The 21,998-nt window shown below is 42.3% G+C and overlaps 1 long non-coding RNA gene across 1 annotated transcript in view; it reads left to right on the plus strand.

The window, feature by feature from the left end:
• The window catches only part of LOC116962550, a 35,161-nt gene extending 32,281 nt beyond the window's left edge, over positions 1–2,880 (plus strand). Inside the window, exon 5 of the long non-coding RNA XR_004407645.2 lies at positions 2,781–2,880. This is a non-coding gene — a long non-coding RNA (uncharacterized LOC116962550). The remainder of the gene's footprint in view (positions 1–2,780) is intronic.
• The last annotated feature ends 19,118 nt before the right edge of the window (positions 2,881–21,998 follow it).

Below are 21,998 nucleotides of genomic sequence, written 5' to 3' on the forward strand. Positions count from 1 at the left end.
TTTTGGAAGCTGTGAACAAGCTTTATAAAACTGGGGCTTGCCAACATACAGTTGAATGGCTGAGCTGGACTTGAACTAATACATGAACTTAGCGAAAAAATGAGGCAAACTCAGCAAAGGAAATGGACATTTTCAGTGTTTCAGTGGACTCTGGATCAGGACCCTGAAAGTGTTTATATATAAATTATGAGTAACAGAGGTCCTAAGAAGTTTCCCTGTAAGAGGCTGTCCTGGGTCTGAGTGAGTGGTGAGGATTTTTGGTAGCAAGGGAGGGGGCTGTAGGGGCAACCCCCTGTGAGAAGCTTCTCGAAGCTCCCCCAGCTCCAAGTCAGCTCCACTTCTGTTTGGGAAATTGAGCCCATCAGCTGCGCCTCTGCGATAACGTATTTAAGAAGGAACGTGGTGAGGAGCAGTGGGACTGGGGAGGAGGAGTTGCTGCAGCTGCGTGAACACCAAGGTCAGTGGAGGGACGGAGGAAGAAAGGAGGGGGGAGGTGTGCCGGAGCAGAGACCCCCCTGTATCCTGTGGGGAGACGGCAGGGTGGCCCCCCTGCCACCCATGGAGATCTACAGTGGAGCAGACACTGAGTTATGGCCTGTGTTTCACATAGATGATAAAGGTGACCGTGCCTGAAGAAGGCCGGGGTCTCATGGGAAGAAGCAGCCCCTGCTGCTGTAATTCAGCACTGGGAGGATTGCAGCATGCGGGGGAGTCCCACGCTGGAGCAGCTCGGGAAGGGCTGCAGCCGTGGGAGGGAATCCAGTTGAAGAAAGTTAGTGACCCATGACGGAGCACTGTGGAGAACGCTGCGGCCCATGGGAGGAATTCATGTTGGAGAAAGTTTGTGGAGGACTTTCTGCTGTGAGAGGGGGACCACGATGGAGCAGGAGGAACAAGTTCTGGACACTCCCCTCACCGAAGATGAAGAAAGTGGCAGAGCTGACTGCACCCCCCATTCCCTGCCCCTGCACCCCTGGGGGAGGAGGTAGAGATATCGGGAGCAGAGCTGAGCCCGGGAAGAAGGGAGGGCTAGCTCCACAGATTTGTGAAGATCCCTTCGTGTGGTGCCTTTGTACCAGCAAGTATCTCCCCAAAAATTCATCACACCTTGGGTGTTCAGACCTGCAAGCAGTTGCCATCAGATGCACATGATGTGAGAGAGGGTGTACCTAATGCATGAACTTATCACTGACAGCTATTAATATGAGTGTCTTCTGTATGGCCTCTATTGGGGCTTCTACAAGTAATTTTCATGGATGCTTTACTAATCTTGTGGAATATACCTTTCCAAGAGAGGCTGTAAATATAAACACAAACACACACACACGTGCACCAAGGCCCTCCCCCCCCCCCGCCCCACACTCCCCCCCAGATTCTTATATGCGTATGGCAGATGTGAGCATTACTGCTGTTATTATTTTATGGTAGTTTCTTATATGCTCCCCCAGGTACACTAGCTTATTAATTTGATTTCTGTAGTCCTAAATTCTTAATTTTATGATTTTTGGCCCTTATTCAAAAAGGTACTTAAGGAAAATCTTAAGTAAAGTTTCTGCAGAAATATACTGAATTAGTGTAATTTTTAGGTGAAAGGGAAAGAGGGAGGAAAAAAGAGACTTTTACAATTTTGTGTCCCTGTGGCTTACAAAAAACTCAATTGTGTATACAAATAATGCTATTTTTTTAGACACACCACATCAGTATAGGCTAGATCTGCCTGGATGCTACAATAAAGGCACTTGGAAAAAATTTGATTACACTCAGCTTGCATTTGACAATGTCTATGCGCCTCTTAAAACTGTTTGTGGCTTGTCAATGACATTGGATTTGTTAATGTCTGAGTTTGGGGGTAACGTGTAATGCAATATTAATGTAAGCAGTTATTATTATCTATTTGTCCTTTTTTTTCTCTCCTTAAATTTTATAATCTAATCAAGAAGGAGAAATGTCTGAGTATTGATCTAAGGTAAGGATCACCCAGTGTAAATTACAAATGCCAAATATTCAAAGTAAACGATCCAAGCAAACCACCTCCTGTTTGTTCAAGCTATTTCCAGCAACTTGTGAAGAAGAAAGACATCAGCAGAAATACAAGTTGGTTCATAATCAAGGAAAAATGCTTAACGTATCAAATGCTTTATTTGTAATGAAAATCATAAAATACTTCAAGTTGGAAGGGACCCGTAAGCGTCCTCAACTCCAACTCCCTGCTCCTTGCAGGACTACCTAAAACTAGATCATTTGATATATTCTGCAGGAGATGTGGGGTTTGTGACTATTAAAAGATACGTAGCTCTGGAACATGTCTGACCAGAAGTGCCTGGCTCAAATCTTCTCCATGGCTCAGAGAGACCAGATCAATCTGTGAGCTCTGAAGTAAGAACAAACAGCAAATTCAGACACAGAAAAGCTCACATCCTTCACAGGCAGGATCAATCTCCAGTTAGTAACAAAATCCGTCCTTTATATATACGTAGCTAAAGTCTGGTAATTTATTAGAACAAAACTTCCATGAGGATGTCACCTCATGCGTGTTTGGTGGGTCTATCCCCTAGAGAAAAATAATGCTCTTCTGCTGAGCGCTGACCGTTAGGATCTAAATCTACTCTAAGCACTCACTTTAAAGATATATAGTTTATTAATACAATAGGAAACTTCTTGCGATCGGAGTAGGGAAAAAATTGAAGCAGTGTCATGAGTTTCTTGGCCACACCAGCCTGTGACTCCTAAACGTAATCACATCAGGTAGAAAGTGCTTTCCACGTTTCTTTCATTTACAGAGCGACACCACGTAGAGGAGAAAGTCCATCAGCACGGCAGGACGCCTGCCCTGCACCCTCAATATGAGATGTGGCAGCCAACAAGGTCTTGCTCTGTGGAAGAATACAGGTTCCCCAAGAGCGTTTAAAGGAGAATTCACGTATTTAGGCAACGTGCAGAGCTCAGATCCTGTGCCTGATCTGACGGTGTCCAACATCGACTGTGAAGTTTCCACTGACTCGGGGGAAGGTGGAGGTGGGCTCGGCTCGGCTGCCCACACCCAGGCGTTGAACACCATTTGAAACATTTCAGTGGGTACCAGCCACGTCTGCCCAAAGCCTGGCAATCCTGTCTCGGGTGTTAGGGCAGACACTCTCTCTGCAGAGACGGCGGGGAGGCTGGGCTGGGTGCCCTGGAGCACCTCAAGTAGCACTGCATATTGACAGGTGGACAGCGAACACCTGAGATTCTGCTCCTGTGAATGGCAGGGACTGAACCCACCCTGGCACGTATCTGCATCTCTGTGTCTCTCTCGTGCCTAAGACTCGGGAATTTTTAGTGGTGGGAGCACTTGCCCAAGGTGCTTAGCATGAAACACAGAAGCAGCTTTTGGAAGAGGCTCTGGAGTTCTGTCTCCCCATCCCTCGGGTGGGGAAGGCCCAGAGCAGCCGCCTGCAATCACCAGGTGTCAATTTTTTAGGAGTTCCCCCCGCCACGGTGCCTAAATGAGTGGATTTTGCCACTAAAATCATCTGCTGCTGGGTGGCTGGAGCACTCTCCTTGGGAGACAAGAGATGTGGAAGGTTAAGGCAGGATTTGAATGTTTCCTTCATCCCGAACTAGTATCCCATCTCCAGGGATGCTGCCAAATCGCTCCTCCTCTTGCAGCGTGGCAAACAAAACTGATGCCTGTTGCAGCTTGGAAAGGAATGACGGAGATGGTGAGAGAGAAAAGCGTGAGGGCTATGAATCCTCACCCGACGTAGATGTTTCCCTGGGGCCTTAGAGGCCTTAGCCTGAAAAGTCCGTGTTTTTATGAAACACCCTCCCTTCCAGCTTTTCCTATCAGTTTGTTTCGATAACACTGTGGGCCAGATGGCTGCTGAGAATCCCGTTTGAAGCAGCCGGCTCTTTTCCACGCACTTCATGGTAAAATTAGGTATGAGCTGCAGATTTTCTCTCACAAACCAAACGTCTAGTGCAAGAATATAGAGCAGCTGTACTGGGTGAGATTGAGGGTCCACGTGGCTCCATAGCCAGGTTGAAAACAAACAGAAAGGGGTTGTTCTTCACGCAGTGGTTAGTAGACTTAGTGGGAACCAGAATTTTACACGAGTTTCAGGGGGAGACTGAGTAAGTACTCAGGAGAGAAATCCATTGGGGTTACCAGACTGACAAACCACATCAAGTTGTCTGAACTGAAAACAGTTGGTGGTTGGAAAAGCTTGGGGGGAAGCATCACATGTATGTGGCCCACTCTTACTCCCCTTTAAAGAGCTGCTTAGGGCCACTGCTGAAAAAAGGGAACTCGGATAAGCCCAAGGCAGGTCCCTGGGCAGAAGTGCGAAAGGAGCATCCGTACTGGGGGATTTGCTCTCCCAGCCTTCAGCAACGTGCAGCTCAGACGATTCTTGACCTCGGGTGGCTGTGTGACGTGGTACCGCAGTGATGGCAGGTGTGGATGGGTGTAGCCTTGTCGTCTAAATGCACTCAGTGCAAGGGCTGACTCAGGTTAAAAAGGCAGAAGGAACCAACCTACAGGAGACAATTTGATGTGTGTGATTCGCAAGGTGAAGTGGTTTTTGTTTCTCCATTTCCTGGAAGTAATGGAACTTGAAAGGACTTGATCACGTCTTGTTTGGAGACTCCTAATACAAATGATGTGTTCACATAAACTAAGGAAGTAAGTTTTAAATATGTATGGCTCGTGTTAACGCTGCCCGTGGTCCTGTTTCACCTCTGCCATCGCTAATTTTCTCATAACTAATATATTTCAGTTCAAGAGCGTTCATTCTCGTAAGAGAGGTTGTCTAAACGAGGACAAGTCTCAATATACCAGCACGCAGTTGCAATCACATTCGTTTTGTACCAGCCTCAGCCAGAAATTGCTATCTAGTGTCCCTTGGCTGGCTATAAGCCACCACTGGTACCTTGTCAAGAGGAGCTCCTGCGCTGGTGAACTTCAGCAGAAGTTAGGCTGTAGGAATCTGCACTGGACACAAGATTGCATTGCTTGTTCTCCTGTTGCATGCTTTAAACTGCATCAGTTTTACATTCTGTTGTCAATTTTAGTAATCTTTGTAAATGACGCAAGTTATAAAGTAAATTGGCACAATCGAAAGACAAAGATATTCGTAGGTAAGGCATTAAATCAGGTTCAGGAATGTAAATTGAATATTGAGCTCTATCATGGGTTTTCAGTATAATTCGGGGCTTCAGTTTCATGTTTGTAAAACCGGGATGCATTTGTCCCATCCATTCAGATTTAAATTCTCTGAGATTTCATCCAGCACCAGGCACATTTCCCATTTTCCTCTGAAGCTCTTCGCAGCAGTGCACATAAATAAATCTGATTCTTCAGGAATGCCCCAAACCTCTTGAAATAAGCTTGTTTTTGTATTTTTGTTTGTTTTTTTCCAGAAACTAGAAGGAGCTCTTGAATTAAGTTTTTGTGGCACTTTTTCCCTGCCCTTCTCAGTCGGTATGGAAAACAGGCACCAAGTTCTTAAGTCATTTCTTCGTTGGCCTTGTTTTCTGGGGATGGCCTTGGTGACCAGGGTTTTCAGAGCAACTTTCAAAACATCGTAAGATCTGCATGGCTTTTCTGATTTTCTTGCTTTTACTTCTTTATTAGAACAAAACTCGGAGCACAGAAACCTATCTCTGACTGCACTGGTAGGACAGAGGAACCGATACCTGTAGTGTGAAGAGATGGGGCAAAGTTTCTTGTTTGTTGTGACAGGAGAATTAAAGTTTGGGTTTGGTTTCTTGTTTTTTTTTTTTTTTTTTTTTTTTTTTTCCCCTTAACAAATTCTGAGGGATTAAAGCACATCTTGATTTTGTAGAAGTGCACCAAAAATGTCTGCTTAGCCAGGCTGGAATTTGTCTCAGTCCAGCAATTGGTGAGGATGCTTTGAAGAAAGTGCAGCATGTACGTGGAGCCTGGGAACTGCTTTCCATTAGTTTCCACCTCCAGAGGTCTGTGGTCTGCTAGAAATCTATGGCCTGCAAAGCATTAAGTACCAGTCATGATTTCCACCTTCACTAATTACAATTTGAGAACCTCTATAACCATGAGAGACTGGATCTCCCTCACCAAGACAGATCAGATTTCATTTTTTTCCTGTAGTTGCTACTGTCCCAGGCCTACACAAGCCAGGGGCTGGAATTTTTGGTCAGAAGAGCAGCAGCAGGGCTTACTGCAGGTGTAAACACGGACAATCAACTTTGGACTAGCTGTGTGAAGATTATTTGAGTTGTGGATTAACCACTTCCCCCTGCCACCTCATTTTCATTATGTTTACTACCTCATTCTTCTTATCAACTTTTTAACAGTTAAATGTACTTATTCTGTTCTTACAACCTAATTTACATCTGTTTTGTGTTACCCAGGTTCTTGCTTTATCCGGGTTGTTCTGTATCCAGCCTCCCCCATTGCCCCAGCTAATTGAGAGTTCGTCATATAAGAAGTAATGAAGAAGTGCAATGTGTAGTCAATACAAGATTATAAGAACATACAAAGTGAACATTAGGTTGGTCCATAGGAATATAATGCTTGTAGTGTTACAGCGGTTAAAATTGAAGTTAGCTAGTACTGTGTCTTGAACTATAAGCTTGTAGCAGAGGGATGTGTGTTGCAGAGGTACCTTCTTCACTAATGAAAGCGAGGGGCTGAGGATGGGCAGGCTCAGGCCAGTCCTCTGCCCTGTCACGAGCCGGGCAGTATGTGTCAGAGACGTACGTGTGCACAGCTGCGTGTTTGTGCTGAAGGGCTTTTGGTTTCTGAACATTCTATCTGGACGGTGAGGCACCTTTGTGAGCACCGCAGGCTTCCCTGACACGGGTCCCCAAAAGCAGTACAGGAATCATCGTCTCTCTGTCTAAAACGTGTGTTTATTCAGGGAGTATTTTCGCCGAGATTGTCTCACCGTCTGTGAAGTGGAGGCGAGCCATCCGATTATCTCGTTGTGGAGGGTTTTAGGATCCTTGATTAAGTGCTGTTCTCAAAGCCCAGCGAGGTGCTCTGCAGTCCCTCCTGCCTGCTCGTTCTGTCCTTGCAATCAGTGGTCTGTCTCTGTCCGTCTGTTGGCTCCTGAATGGCATCTCAGGGAAGCCTGTCTCTTCGTGTGCGGTGCCTAGACTGCCGCTCTTGTGTCACCGAGTGCTGGCAGCAGTAACCGTATGATAACACAGCTTTCAAAAGGACAGGGTGAAAAAAAATTGCCTCTCCTTTTGCCCTCACTTTCTTCTTCTGTAAACCTCTGCAGCCTCTGTTAGATGAATGGTCACCCCTTAGCGTTTGATTTTTCGGTCCCGCCTTTCTACCTAAAAGACAAGAAATATTTAGTGAGGTGGAAATGCTGGCGAACTTCAGAATACGTGCTCATTCTGAATATTTTGGTCTCTTGTTTGTAATTCCCTGTGTTTCAGATCTCAATTAACTGTCTTTCAGAGCCAGCATTGTTAATTCACACCAAGATATTGCTTCTCTTATTTCTTCACTGATTAGCTAATGTAGCTTAATTTCAGTGAGGGGTATGCATATTAAATGGCCTGCTGCAATCAAAATGCTTTTTAGTTTTGAAGTTTCTTTAATGCTGTTCCAAATGTGTTCATGATAACATGTATTTATACTACTGAGAATCCCTTCCTATAGATCATTTCATTTGTGCAAATTACAAAAATATAAGTATAAATAAATTAGGGAACACTGTCTTTCCTCATGAGTTGTGAAAGCCAGAAAATTTACTTGTTACAGCCATAAAAAGAGAATTCACTGGAGAACTGGATGGCTTGGGAGATGGCTAATATATAATGGATAATGGAGTACACAGGATTTCACAACCAGGACATCTGCACAAATCCAACCCAAAGGTCTAGTCCAGCACACATTAGTATCTTTCCCACAGCAATCCACAAAAGTGAACAAAATATCAGGATATGCAAGAAATGGAATATAAAATAGTTTGGAAAAACAGCGTAACCATCTGCCTTAAAAAAAAAAACCAAAACAAACCCTAAAGCAACCAACAACAGCAGCAGCGTTTCTCAAAGACTGCCTTCTTGGTGGAGGCTAGAAATAACTTTTTCATGCCTGCTTTCTCTCACACAGACGCTTTATATGTGAGCTATGGTCACACTGCCGCAGCGCTGCAGGCGAAACGTGACTGTAAGAGTCATGACCCTTTTCTGGCCCAAAAGAGTTTGGTTAAATCCGTGGTATTGCAGGCATAGGAACAGCTGCTTCTGGGGTGCAAGGCTGGATGTACAAACACCTGTTTGCCTGGGCAGGCAGAGCTATATCCGTGGGAGGAGGGTGCAGGGGGTCTGTGTTGCAGGACAAGGTCACAGCCACGGGACGGTGCTTCCTCCCTTCCCCCAAGTCTTCCTCATCCCGGTCTCTGGACACCAGAAATGAATCGAAGAGCAAATCACAGCATCTGGGTCCACACTCCTCACTTTCAGTCAGCATCTGGCCCCATAGGTCTTGTCCGTTTTTCCCTTGGGTCCATCCTTCAGTGTTTGCTCGGGCTAAATCTGATGTTTCTTTGCTGGTTTCTGCTGTCGCCTCGTTGGACTTCTTTTCTGGCTCTCTTTCATATCTGTACCATCCTTCAGAAAAATAAGAGAGCAGACTACTCCAACCTGTATGCTCTGGTTGGTGACATAAGGAAATAGAAACCCCCTGTTTCTTCCACCTACTTTAAAGGTGTTGATTAGTTTCTTACAGTGATCTTCAATCCAAATGTTTTTTTTTGGCATGTTTTTTCTTTTTTTTTTTTTTTTTTTTTGAAGCAGGGGATAATTTTGTGCTTTGATGTTTAAATCTGGTGTTTCTCTGAGCAGAGCAGTCAGTACTTTAGCTTGATAAACTGTTCAATGCCACTACACTCTTTCTGTCTGGCTCTGTCAATAGTGGATTGACTCTAACAATCCTTTAATCAAATACTTTATGGGCAGTTTTATGTTAGAATGGGGTGAATGCTTAGAGTTGTGGCTCTTAAACAGGCCTGTGGGTTCTTAATCACGCTTAAACCACTTCTTATATTCATCTAGTGATGAATTTGTCCTTTTCCTTCCATTAACTTCTGTTCTCTGAACATCTGGAAGTTCCTTTGACTTTATTGCTAAATCTATTTCCAAGTTAATATCTGACTTTATGCATTCTTATGTCAGTGACATCCCAGTAAAATGCATTCCTATAAAAAAGAGTAAAATACCACCAGCTAGTCCCTAATGTGATGTATTAGGGACTTGCATGTTTTTCTTTGCATCCTGATAGAGGGCTCTGGCTTTTCTCTAACTTTCAGCTCGTGGTTTTTACCTTCCACTATTTGGGAGGTAGGATAAGTTTAGGTGGGCTATGCACCTTCTGAGATGGTTTTTTAGGGGCTTTTTATTTTCAAAGTATGCAGGAGGATCAAATCCACAGTGTGTGTCTGTCTTCCATTATTACGATGATATCCCTTGGAAGTGCCCTTGATCGTTTGGCTGCTTTAGGAAGCTGGTCAAGAGAAAATTCCTTGGTAGGTATCTGCAGTCTGCAGACTGGTCTCCAGTATTTTGGGATGCAAGCTAAGTAGTTGCCACTAGATGACAGTATAATCTACTGATAACGGTACCTAAATCAGCATTTCAATACATTACAATATTGAACTTGTTCTTTGCCCTAGCAGTTTGTTAGACTTGTTTTGCTGGATCCAGTCAGAGCCCACTGGGCTTCAGGAGAAAGTAAAATGATGTGCTCTACCTTCCCCCCCCCCCCCTAAATCCTGTTACCTGGAAGGGCAAAAATATTGTCCACAAGTCCTGGGCAAGTGCTAGAGGAAAAAGCTTGCAAGAAATAAAGATTACTAATTACTTAGGTGTAACTCACCTCTGAATCTCTCCCTGAGCTCCCATTAATGCTGCCTGGCATCTCTAGTAGTCATTTGCACTGTGTGTTGTCCTTCTGGCTTGATGGGGCTTTTTTTTTATTCAGATATCAGTGTCTGCAGGAGAGGAAGAAGTGGCGAATCAAGTCCCTTTTTACTAATTACCTTACACATAAACATCACCCCAAGGAAACACTGGCAAACTGGTGTAAAAAGAGACTGAAAATATTCTACCGTTTTTAACCTAATCTGAGTCATGAGTATGTTTTGTCTTGTGCTTGTTTCATGACTTATTTCTCAAACAAGAGTTAAAGAAAAAGTGATTAGTGTGAACTTGGGGCTTCTTTGATAAACAGAAACAATGATGTTCCTTCTATTCACCTCACTCCTTCCTCTGCCTTGTGTTCTGCAAAAATATTGAATAACTAATATAAAAAAAGTAGCTAATTACAGAAGACCGTTTGCACCCTTTTAATATTTATGTTTACTTTTCTTAACTGCAGCTTTGAAATTGCATGGTTTTATCCAAAACGTATTGGGAAGAAACTAAATGCAAGAACAGAAGGGTGGTTGAATAGCAGAAGCAGCCTTGCTGTTACAGCTCTGGTTGGGATGGGTACCTGTGGGTTGGTTTCCCTTCTGCTGCGCAGCTTTTGTAGAAAACGTTATTTCAAAGACCAACAGGTTTTAGAATTTACTTAATTACTGCACCTTCTTTTGCGGCTGATGTTTGTTTCTAGGCTGCTCAGTGCTGTGAAAACGTGAAGCTCTGATACAAGAGTCACTCACCACAGATTTTCACTGTATCATAAAAAGCAACAAAGAATCTAAAGCCCCAAATACTACAAAATAACCCTTTTTTTTTTTTTTTTTTTTTTTTTTTTTTTTTACTTTAGAATTTCAGGTTTGTACAGGAATTGTGGGATGAAGAGCAGTGAGTAGCTGAGAAGTGTCAAATGAAAATCCTCTGATGGGGGTTGAGAGTTAGCAGTGCAATAAACCAGTCTAGGCAGAGCTTCTATTTCCTAACATGGTCTTTTGGAAATTCTACCTTTGCCTTCCAAAGATCACCTTTACAATTTGACAGATCATATGGTATTGACAAAAGCAGCCTCCTGATTTCTCTGATCAAAGTCCTAGCGTAGCAATGACACTGAACACTGACACCAATATTCGCTGCTAAATAAGTTCTTGCGAGACTTAAATGTTTTTATCCTGACAGCGACGTGAATTTCTTTTTTCCTTGCACTGTTGTCCTGGCAGATGTTGCAGCTCTGAAAATACCAATGCTACGAATGTATGGAATTAGAACTATGGGAAATAATCAATATGTGGCCATAACGCTGAATAGAAATGAAAAAATGAATACATTGGATAAGATTAAGCTGTGATAAGAGTGGGCCTGCTGACTCTATGATTATAGTTTGCTTTCTTCTGGGAACCTGTATTTGGCTGAACTAAGAGATCCTTCAGATAAATCACCTGAAATAAAAGTGACCAGAACGGGCCTGCAGCGGTGTTTCAGAGTCTGTGTCACAGAAAAAGCAGCAGTGATTTTTTTTTTTTTTTTTTACCTCTTTTCAACGGGGAAGTGCCTTCCTTCTAATTCTGTCTTCAACAAGAAGCTGTTAGTGTGGACAGCGACCGCAGCCTGTGTTCTGCTGTTTGTGTGTTGATTTTAAAGCAGGTTCAGCAGGAGAGATTCGGAGAATGTCTTGTGGCACGTCTGTATGTGCAGGTCAGGGGGAGGAAGCACTCTGCACATTCTTGCGCTTAAAATCAAGTTGCTGTTCCTGAAAGAACTTCGACCATGTGTGAGACTGAGGGGAAGCAAAATGCAAGTCTTGGCATTTTAGAAAGCTTTCTTTCAGAATGGGGAAAAAAAAAAAAAAAAAAAAAAAAAAAAGTCCTTATTTCTTCTCTTGGGGTGATTCCCGAGCTTTCTTGCAGTCTTCTGCTGAGATGCCACAAACAGTTCTGTGTGCGGCGTCTGCAAGTGGCTGAAACGGGGCAGAGGGAGCTTCCGTGGCATCGTGCGCACTGAATCTGCCTCACCCTGGGTGCTTAAACAATACTTAGAAGAACGTTGTTTCTTTCAGTTGTCTGGTGTGAAATTCTGGATTCAAACACGTAGTGACTGTGGCAAAAAGAAAGCGTTTTCAAGCCCGAAGGCCACACACATCAGTGGCAGGAAGGGGTGGGCCTTTGCCTCTGAGGGTCTATTTGTCACAGGGCTGGGGGTGCTGAGCTTTTCTTCTGTGTGAGCTGCAGTAAAATACCATCTCGCAGGCAGAAGAAGAAAGATGTTGACTGCGCTAGAAGAGGGGTCTGAGCATGGCTTGTGCTTTCTGGAATGCCACGGTACCAAGGATTTTTTTTTTTTTTTTTTTTTTTTTTGAACCATTAAAAAGGACTAGTATTCAGTAAGAAGCAGCGAGACCTACGGCAAGAACTGAGACAAGAACTAGTAAATGGTTTGACATGTTTCACAATGTGTCCCCTTGTGCATTCATGGGGAGAGCGGAAGTGCTACTATTATTTATTTTCATGAACAGTGATTTTCTTGATAGCACTCCTGTAGGTATTTCACATACCTGTCCACACAACTCACCCGCTATTCCCGCAGGAAAATGTGACGAGCGTAGCAACATTACAAGAAAGATGGGTGAGAGCAGGACGGGAATTAGGCCAGCTGAATATTTTCCTGTGTGCATTCAAGTATGTTTGTTTGCATGTGTGCGTGTCACCCAGCCTGTTGAAGCTATCTGCCCAGCTCTAGTGCATGTGCCCATGGAACATTTTCCTCAGTTTTGTCTTAAACCTACACACCAGAGTCTAAGAGGAAAATAAAAGCAAGCTCTCACTCCTGGTGCTGCTTGCAGGGCTGTTAAAAGCTGGTGAAGAACAGAATCACATGGCCTTGACAAGCCAAGTGTGCAGATGGGTCAGAAAAGATTGAATATCCCACAGTGCTGGGTGTCATGTCCCATTTTCTTGGTGAATTCAGAATCAAGCTTATAGATCTCAGAGGTGCACGTAGGCACCACTCAGGCTTCTGTCGACAGGCACATGAACCCCATTTGAAGAAAGCACTCGAGGAAAAGGTTTGTTTTAATGATAAACTGTACTCTGTGTTGGTGCCTGTAATGATGCTATGGATGAGAATTAGAAATCCAACAGATGAAGAAGCACCTTCCACAGTCTTCACTGTCTCTGAAGTGACAAGTAATTCTTCTTGAAACAAACAAGCAGAAGTCAAGCAAAGGAAGCATTCACCCTAAAATTAAGAAAAAAAAGAAAAAAAAGAGACAGAAAAAATAGATGAGCAGGTTCCTCAAATCATCGCACTCTTTTGTTGATAGGGGTTCCCCTGAGATCCTGCCTTTGTGGGTAGCATATATTGCCTGAAAAGTTTGGCTTTTCTATGCTTTGTACATGGTGCATGTCAGAACATTCAGGTAGGAGGGACAAACCATATATGTTTCTGATCTGGAAATATTTTCGACCTCTACTTTGTCTTCGCTTGCATACGTGTAAATCCTCACAATGACAGCGAGCTGAGGAGACACTCCACTATTTCCAGGTGCCCATCTTGTTAACTTTGAACTTCTTTTTCCATCTAGTTGACTCAAAATGTATGTTGCCACCCAGAAGGAAACATGGCACCTTCCAAAGACTATTAAATTAAGGATTGAAACGCTACCTACTTTTAAAGGGATGGGGAACGCATCTTCACCTTCTCCTCATTGCAGAGACCTGGAGACTCTCTTATGCATTCCTCATTCTGGAGGTACAGCACAGAGGTGCCAAATTGTGCTTATTTTTACCGTATTGCTCTAAGACTTCTGCTCTTACGTTCCAAGCCCTAGTGGATCAACCAAATGCATGTGGGCTGTAAACCTTGGAATCAAAAGCCACACACAGGCTCACGGGAAAGGCACAAGATCTCCCTGTTCCCGACATCCGATGAGAAGAAAGGTAGAAGTTACAGCACTGCAGAATGAATGAAAAGCCACAGGGTGTTATTACTGGTCAATGTAATGGGAGCAATTGGGGATGGCGGAGGCTGCTGTGGGAAGTGAGAATTTCCCTAGTTTCAGATTATAAAAAACCCATAAAACAGCATTGCTGTTTCAGTAATGCTGCACTGCATTAAAGTCTTCCTATTTATAGCCTCAGTTTAATCATAACAAAGCCCCCACTTTCTCCCCCAAAAATATTCCCTGGAGAATTGTCCAATCTAGCTTTAAATAACTGAAGTAACAGTGCTCCCATCATTTACCTTTGGAGATGATTACTTGGCCTAATAGTAATAATTGTGAGAATTCTGTAGGTTTTGGTCCATGATGATGTTTGCAGACTGAATTCTGCAATTCTGTTTATAAGGGTTTGGCCATAAATTAAAGCATTCAGTTTTTCCTGAGGTTTGAATGCACCAATTCAGGTTCCTCACAGCTTATTTCTAATGGGAGGTTAGGGGCTTAAATAGCTTTAATAACCTGTCCCTAAATGAATATTCACAGCTGGCTAGTCCTTCCTCTGCTACCCTGCCCTGCTTCTATATGGTGTAGGATTGCCCTACTTGCCCAGTGGCCTTCTCTCAATCTTTTTTGCAGATGATCCAGGGTAACATAGATTATACTTAAAATTTATGTCTTGGTAGGGCAAGAATGCTTAAGAAGGATACAGTCTTTTTCTGGTTTTGTAGCTCTGTTGCTTCCTTTGAGGTTGGATGAGCAGAATTTGGACTCATAATCAGTATTATGGTGGCAGAACACTAACGGCTGGGTCTCCTGGTCAGGTGGTGTGTTCTTGAGCAGAGGTGCTAAATGGATGCTCTCTTCCCTTTGCAGTAATGGTGGTTGTTTTAAGCAGTGATTCCAAGCTTTTTCGATACTGGTCCACTGTCCATCCTAAAGTAGCACACAGACCACCTGCGTTCCTCACAGCTAAATGCCTGTACACAGTCTTTTCACTGAAAACACCAACTTGCTGATACAATCCCATCAGCTGACTAAATGTCTGTGACTGAGGAACAAAGCGCCCATATTACAGGCAGAAATTTTTTTTGGTTTTAAACCAAAAGAGATTAGGATGTCTCCTTTACTAAGGCCAAAATTCACTCTTAATCAAATACGCTTTTCCTTTCGTCCCAATGAGTGAGATTTGGAATGCTCAGAAGGGGGAGGCTGTGTGACTGATTTTAGGAGAGGGCTTGCTTAGGTAGCAAGGGTAGCACAGTTTTCCTGTTCACCCCGACAGGATGGTTCCCTCCCATTGAAGCTGCAGTTCTTTCGCAGTTTTATGGCAGAGTTCATGAAAAAGCAGAGAACTTTGAATTGAGCCCAAACTGAGAAAAAGATGAGTTCTGGCCAAGGGCCAGTGTTTTCAGAATTGTTGATCAAAGATAAGTTTTATCACAGTTGGTCTTTAAAAAACACTGACATCTCAGAGAAAAAAATGAGCTAAAACAGATGGAATTTGAGCCCTTACAGTTTGAGCTGAGCTGGCTTTTTCTTTCTTCTTCCTATTTTTTTTTTTTTTTTTTTTTTTCTTTTTGCCCTGTGATCACAAACATAAAAAGATGGAGGTAATACAGGTGTAAAATTTATTATAACTTCCAAACTCTTGAGGGTCTTTAGAGAGCAAAGTGCATACAAAACCTGTGTTTGACCTTAACCGTTACTTGTTCCTGTGGTGATTGGGAATGATTAAGCCATTTTTAATGTAGTGGAAGCTGGGGTCATGCTCCACTTCTCCTAAAGCTCTTTAAAAGACAAGCTGCTACAATTACTGTAATAAATGTAATAAACTATAGAAAAGTGCAACCCACAGTAGACTTACTACTCACAGAAACACCCAAGTTCTGCTCTGGGCATGTGTTCTGGGTTTTCACTGGCTTAAACACTGTAATAAGTGCGGCAGCTATTAGGAAAGCAGAGAGAATATGTGGGAAAATGTAGACATTGCTGTTAACTGCATCAGGCTTTTGGCCCAGTCAATTCCTGGCAATTCTTTTTCCATTAATATTGAGGCCATAGAGTCATAGATTAGAGCCATGGGCAGATTTGGGTCAGAAGGGACCTCTGGAGGACATTTGGTCCAACCCCCTGCTACAAGCAGGCCTAACTTCCAAGTGAGATCAGACGCCCGGGGCCTTTCCAGAAGAGTTTTGAGTGTCTCCAAGGACAGACAGATTGCATGGCCTCTCTGTGCAGCCTGTTCCCATTCATAACCACCCTTACTGTGGTATATTTCCCCTTCTGTGCAATCAGAATTTTTGCAATCCTACCGATCACTTTCTTCTTATAGCCCCTTCTCTTTTTTTTTTGAAAAATGCAGTCAACTTCAGACTTCTCAAGCTACCGTGCTTTTTATAAAAGGGATGTCATCTGACGAGGAGAGAAGCAGCATACCAAGTGACAATCTGGGGTTTGAATTCTAAATGGCAAAAGCCCTGTGGAACACTCATTATGAATATTGGTGGAAAATCCGTAAACCGAAATATATTCATACAAGCAATCAGTCGATTACAAAGAGCGTACAAGCTCAGAAAAAAAAAAAAAAAAAAAAAAAAAAAATCTTGCTCCATGTGTGAAGAATTTGTGAAGGAGAAAAGAAAAGGCCCCAGCAGAGGAGTCCATTGTTTGCAGCCTGTTCTGATTAGGAGTGAGCACACTAGAGTCGGTGGGAGCTACATACAGGTTCTAGAAGGGATAGATTCAACTCTGAAAAACAAGATTTTTACATTGAAAACCCTTGGATTTCTGCTTTTTACTTGGTGACTTATCTGTGATTAAAATTTAACTCTTTGAAGAATCAACTCATTTCTGAGTCAGCTATTTCTGCAGTAGTTGTGCTAGCCTGTGTTCCATTTCTCTGTGACACTTTCAGAAATAAGTTGCTTGCACTGGCACAAGGGAAAGAATTAGGTGTGGGCAAATCAATGGCAAACGAAGAGATGGCATCTTGCAAGAGGAATTGTGCAAGGACAAAGTGATCTTATAGATGGATGACTGCAGAATAAAAGCTACATGGATGACATATTGTATGTAGTGCTGAAAAAAAAAGTCAATGGATTTACTGTCAAAACCAAGAGAGACACGAGTGTAAAATTTTATCTATTTCTGTTTCATCTGACAGAAAAAAAAAATACTCTTTTCCAGTGCAGCCATTGTGAATCATAGTAAGCAAAATTAATTTGAAAAGTATTTTAAAATACACGGGCCTGAATATAATCCTAGTTTAAATCACCTCTTTATTTCTACTGTAACTAAACTAAAATTTGGATGTGCTTTTTTTTGAAATTCATTATGTCAACATAAGTAGGTGCAGCTTATCATCACTTGGATGGTTGTTATTTTTTAGCTGTTTAATTCATTGACTCACATCCGGCAATAATTCATGCAAAATGGGCTCTGAACTCCTTTGCAATATGCAGATTTGTGTGCAAATGAGCGTTACCTATGGTGTTCACACTGAAGCGTTTTTCTTTGATGTACATTTCTGACATTCTGAGATTGTAAAGAAGAAAATAACTTTAAAAATTTTAAGAAACCCTAATTGAAGTTAACATAAAAGAAGATACATGGTGTTAATTGGTCTGTTTCAGGCATAATTTGGGCCTCTGAGACCATGTCCCTTACCCCCCGCCAAAGTGTCAAGACTCACATCTTTAATTCAACAATCTTTGTATTAATTACCTCTGGATAAGGTAAGCTTTGATTGGGAGTCCTTTATTGTAAAATTGCAGTACGTTGCCTGCTTTAAGATAAATAAATTAGGGTTGAACTTGAAAAAAAATCTCCATCCAACTGTGAATGGGAAAGTGCATTTGAGTATCAAATGCTAGATGAAAGAACAGTTTTTATCAGATTTCCTTAATAGGCGAAAAGTGTTTTCTTTTGGTTCCTCTTTTTTCATTGTTTTTGCACACTGAAAAATAATACCTTCATCAAGAGATGGAAACACTCAGGTGCTAGGGTTGCCAACGTTTCCCTCCCAAAAGGCCACTTTCGGCCTCATGGGAACTCAGCGTTCTCCTCCGAGAGTAATTCCCTGGTATTTGGTTCGTTTGTCACAGAGTAATCGGTGAGCTTGGGATGGCCTTCCTCCCTCCCTGCCCCATCCCCCCGTCCCGCTCCACCCCTTCTTAATTGCCTCTAGTTGACTGCCCATTAAGACCAAACTTGATTTTATTTTCACAGATGAAAGGACTGAAGAGGGATTTGTACTATCTCCACGTCACCTGAATGTGTTTGGGGGAACCAAGCATTTGTTACAAGTTCCGGGTGGTGCAAAACTGGCCACAATGGCCAAGAAAGCTTCAGGCAACGTGCTCAGAATTAAAGACAGCTCGTGTCACCCCTCCATCCCAGAGGAAGACTGACCATTCTTGGTCTTGATGTAATGGAGCTGCAGAGCTATAGTTGCAAGTCTGGGACTTGGGTGCTCTGCAGATGATATGCTTTTTGCACGGATTATCCTGACCGCAGTGTGCTGCCCACACATATGCTTCCAATGCAACTAAGTGGTTTGAACCCCATATCGGCGATTGTTGACAGAGCTTTACAGCCCATAGGCTCAGTTCTGACCTCAGATATGCTGGTGTGATGCCTCTGGATCAGTAAGACGTGCCGTGTGTCTTGTGCAACTTCCAGGGCTAACACAGGTTGTTCCATGAGTGCTCGTCTGAGGCAAGGAAAAACCGCTAGATAAAAAAGTAGGTGTACCTACTTGATGTTTGATCCACGAAGCTGGTAATGTTAGTAGAGCTGGTGTTAAGGGTCTTTCTAGTAAAGTTGCAGAACCGACACCTGAGTGATTTCAGCTCTACTGTCTCTCAGCAGAGAGACACACCTGACCACTCTTCAAAAGATTTGCAACATGTACAAAAGACCTGGAGACAGGTCCAGGTTTTTTTTGGTTTGTTTTTTTTTTTTTTTTTTTTTTTTTTTGTGTTTTTTTTTTTTTTTTTTGTTCTTAGCATAGTTCTAAGCATAATTTTTCACCTCCTCTTGCCTGCTTGGACACCTTGCTCAGTGCAGACCTGCCACATTTGCCCAGTTAGTGCAGAATGTGTGCCGGTGATAAAGGGCTGCTGGAGGCTTCGGTTTTGCTGCCTGAGCTATCGACCGCCTCAGAAAGCCAGGTATTACCCTATGATTTTGGAACGGGGGATGTGTATAGTAACTATGGATTCGGCCCTTTATTTGCATTGAAAGCAGCTGGAACGAAAGATAACCAGCAGGAAAAAGGCCAGAAGTCCTTTTGTTTTATTAGAAACCCTAGAAATGCTGACACAGCAAGACGCAGAGCACCTATTCAGCCCTCCCCTACTCTGGATGGGGAATGGTACCAACAATATCTTGAAACTGCTGTGGGAGCTTGACCCCAGAACTGGTTGTATACTACTCATCCTCATTGTACTAGGCCACTATGATTTTCATCCTGCTACGTTTTCCCGTCCCCTAGAGGCAGACTTGTCAAGAAGCCTTTTGTCTGGCACAGTGTTTTCAAATCCAAACTCTGATAATTATCTGTGGTTCTGCTGCTGACTTGAAAGGCAATTGCTAGGCATTGAATCCACATTCCCTTCAGTGCAAAAAATTAAGAGCAAGGAGAAGAGGCATGTCTGTGCCTGCTCCTCTCTCCAGCACTTGACACCAAATGCAGATGTGAGGCTGACCGTCAAAGATAAATGAGTTCAATAGAAAAGAGCAGACACGTACTTGGGTCTTGGTGTAATACAGTACAAATCAGTAGAAAGTGCAACACAAAGGCTTTGCATGGCAGACTCCGCTAATCAGAAGAGGTGAGTATTTTAGCATATTTAAATGAGGACAGGGCATCCACTAATCAAACAACAGAATCCAGAGGTACTGAAAGAGCAAGAGGAAGACTGTTGCTTAAAACTTTTCAGCACGGATAGAGGATTTTTGAAATATCATTAAATGTGATGATCTAGGTTTATAGGAAGATAATGAGGTAAGTAACAAATATGTCAAAACTAAACTATTAAACATTGTAATTATGCTGGATACAGATTAGTTACTGAAAAAGTTTCCCATTACTGCACTGTAGCTGTCAGAAAAGTGCAGTAAAATAATGGGTTTTCATTTCATATGATTTATTTAGCAAAAGGTACTACGTGGTAACTTGCTAACAGCTTTCGTGGGATGAACAAAAGTTGCATCATAAGCCTGCTAGGATTCTTTGATATAAATTGGTGCAAAGTACACAGAAGTGATAAAAACTCATTTTTTCTCATGCAAGATTTTAAAACCTTTCACGCCATCTAAGTAGATTGTTTTAAAAGTGCTACCTTTATATATTTTTCTTACAGCCTTCCACTGTTCTTCTACTGTTTTTCAAATCAAGCCCAGGTTGCTGTCACATTCGTTGACATTTCGCCTCCACAGTAGCAATATTTTTTGTTAATCAGTCGGGAAAGAGAATTAGTTTTACATCAACATTTTAAAGGGATATTTTCTTAAAACCTCCCAGGGAAAAAGTTACCTTTTACTGAGAATTATACAAAATGTACATGCTTCCTAGGCCAATAGATCATTGCCATATGAGTATAACAAAGGTTACTTAGCAGTCACGGGTTTTCTTGGGGAATATTGCCTTCACAGAAGCAGATCTCTAAGGAGATGAGCTTATTTTAAGCTGATATTCATTAGAAATCTGCTAAGCCGCTAGAGACATTCTGGATACAAAATAGGATATCTGGCTTATATTTTCTTTTGCAGGTAATAAGAGATAATATCTGTAATCATGGTCAGAATCTTTGATTTATTGCTGTGATAGGTTATACTGTGTCACATGATACTCTGAGCTTTTTATCTTTATTTCTTTAAAGGAGTAGTTTTAATGGATTTTAGGTACATAAGAGCATCAGACTGATAGCTTCAAGACCAGTGTCTTCCTCCATTTATGAAAATTATGCCTCCTTCTGGATATGCCTTGGATTTGCTGTAGTTGCTTGTCAAGGGCTTGAATTATCTGCATGAAAGACAGAATTTGTATTTTCATTGTCTTCAGTAGAAACTGGATGAAGGCTGCATACCTCACCAAATTAAGAGGGGGTTAAGTATGATCTTTTGAAGGTAGGAGGGGGTATGTGTTTAATGTGTTATTGGATCTTTTGATGAAATATGTATCTTCCTCAAGGTACAAACAGTTGAAGAAAAAACTAAGTATTGGACAGAAGAAAGAGATGACTGCATGTATTAAACAGTAGGACTCTCACATGCTAAATACCAGATAAAGATGACAGTTTAATTGGAATGAATACTTGAGTTCAGAAAAGAAACAGAGAAAGAATCAGGAAGATCTTTGCTAAGAGTAAAAAGAAGTTATTGAAAAATTGGGAAATGGTTGTTTTAATAAAAAATAAAGAATCTAGAATGAAGAGTGCTTGCATATACACATTAATCTCATCTGTGATAATGGTACAATCAAATCTGAAAGGAGACTTGGGAAATATATCTTTTCAGCTGTAAAAAAAAAGAGCTTTTGGCTTATCACTTTTGACAGTATGGATACAGTGGGAAAAGAGCAGAATGATATCTGCAGGGACAACACAGTACAGTCAGGGATTGACTAAAGGGTAAATTCTGCTCTTTCTTCATTATGTTTTGGGTGGCAGGATTTCACTGTCTGTACCCTGCATCCACAGTACTTGCAGGCATACAGGAAGACTAGTGGCAAAACAAAGGGAGGCGTTACATGGAAGGTCGGTGCCAAAGCTCTGGAGATTTCTGTTGTATGCACAGCCTGGCAACACTTCTGGAACAGGGCAGGAGCATTGTGAAAAAAAAGAAAAAAAAAAAAAAAAAAAAAAGGAACACAAACTGAATGGCCACATGTCCAAAGAGGACGTAGCCTCAGTGGCTTTGGGTTACTGGCAAGCACAGATTTCTGCCAAGGCTTTGCCCTTTGCTTTAATTTTCTTTTGTAGACAGGGAGGTGCCACTGATCAGGTTCCCCCTGTGACCTGACCACTGCTGTCAACAGATAAAACAGATCTGATATCTCAGATCTCCAGCTCAATTCTCATCCTGGTCTTGCCACAAGCTCTCTCTGAATGTCTTGGCAGCCTTTTTTCCCTCTCATTTCCTTTCTTTGCCTTTTTCCACT

The sequence above is a fragment of the Tyto alba genome, unplaced genomic scaffold (genome assembly GCF_018691265.1).
Source record: "Tyto alba isolate M040663 unplaced genomic scaffold, T.alba_DEE_v4.0 Super-Scaffold_14, whole genome shotgun sequence".
Taxonomy (NCBI): Eukaryota; Metazoa; Chordata; class Aves; order Strigiformes; family Tytonidae; genus Tyto; species Tyto alba.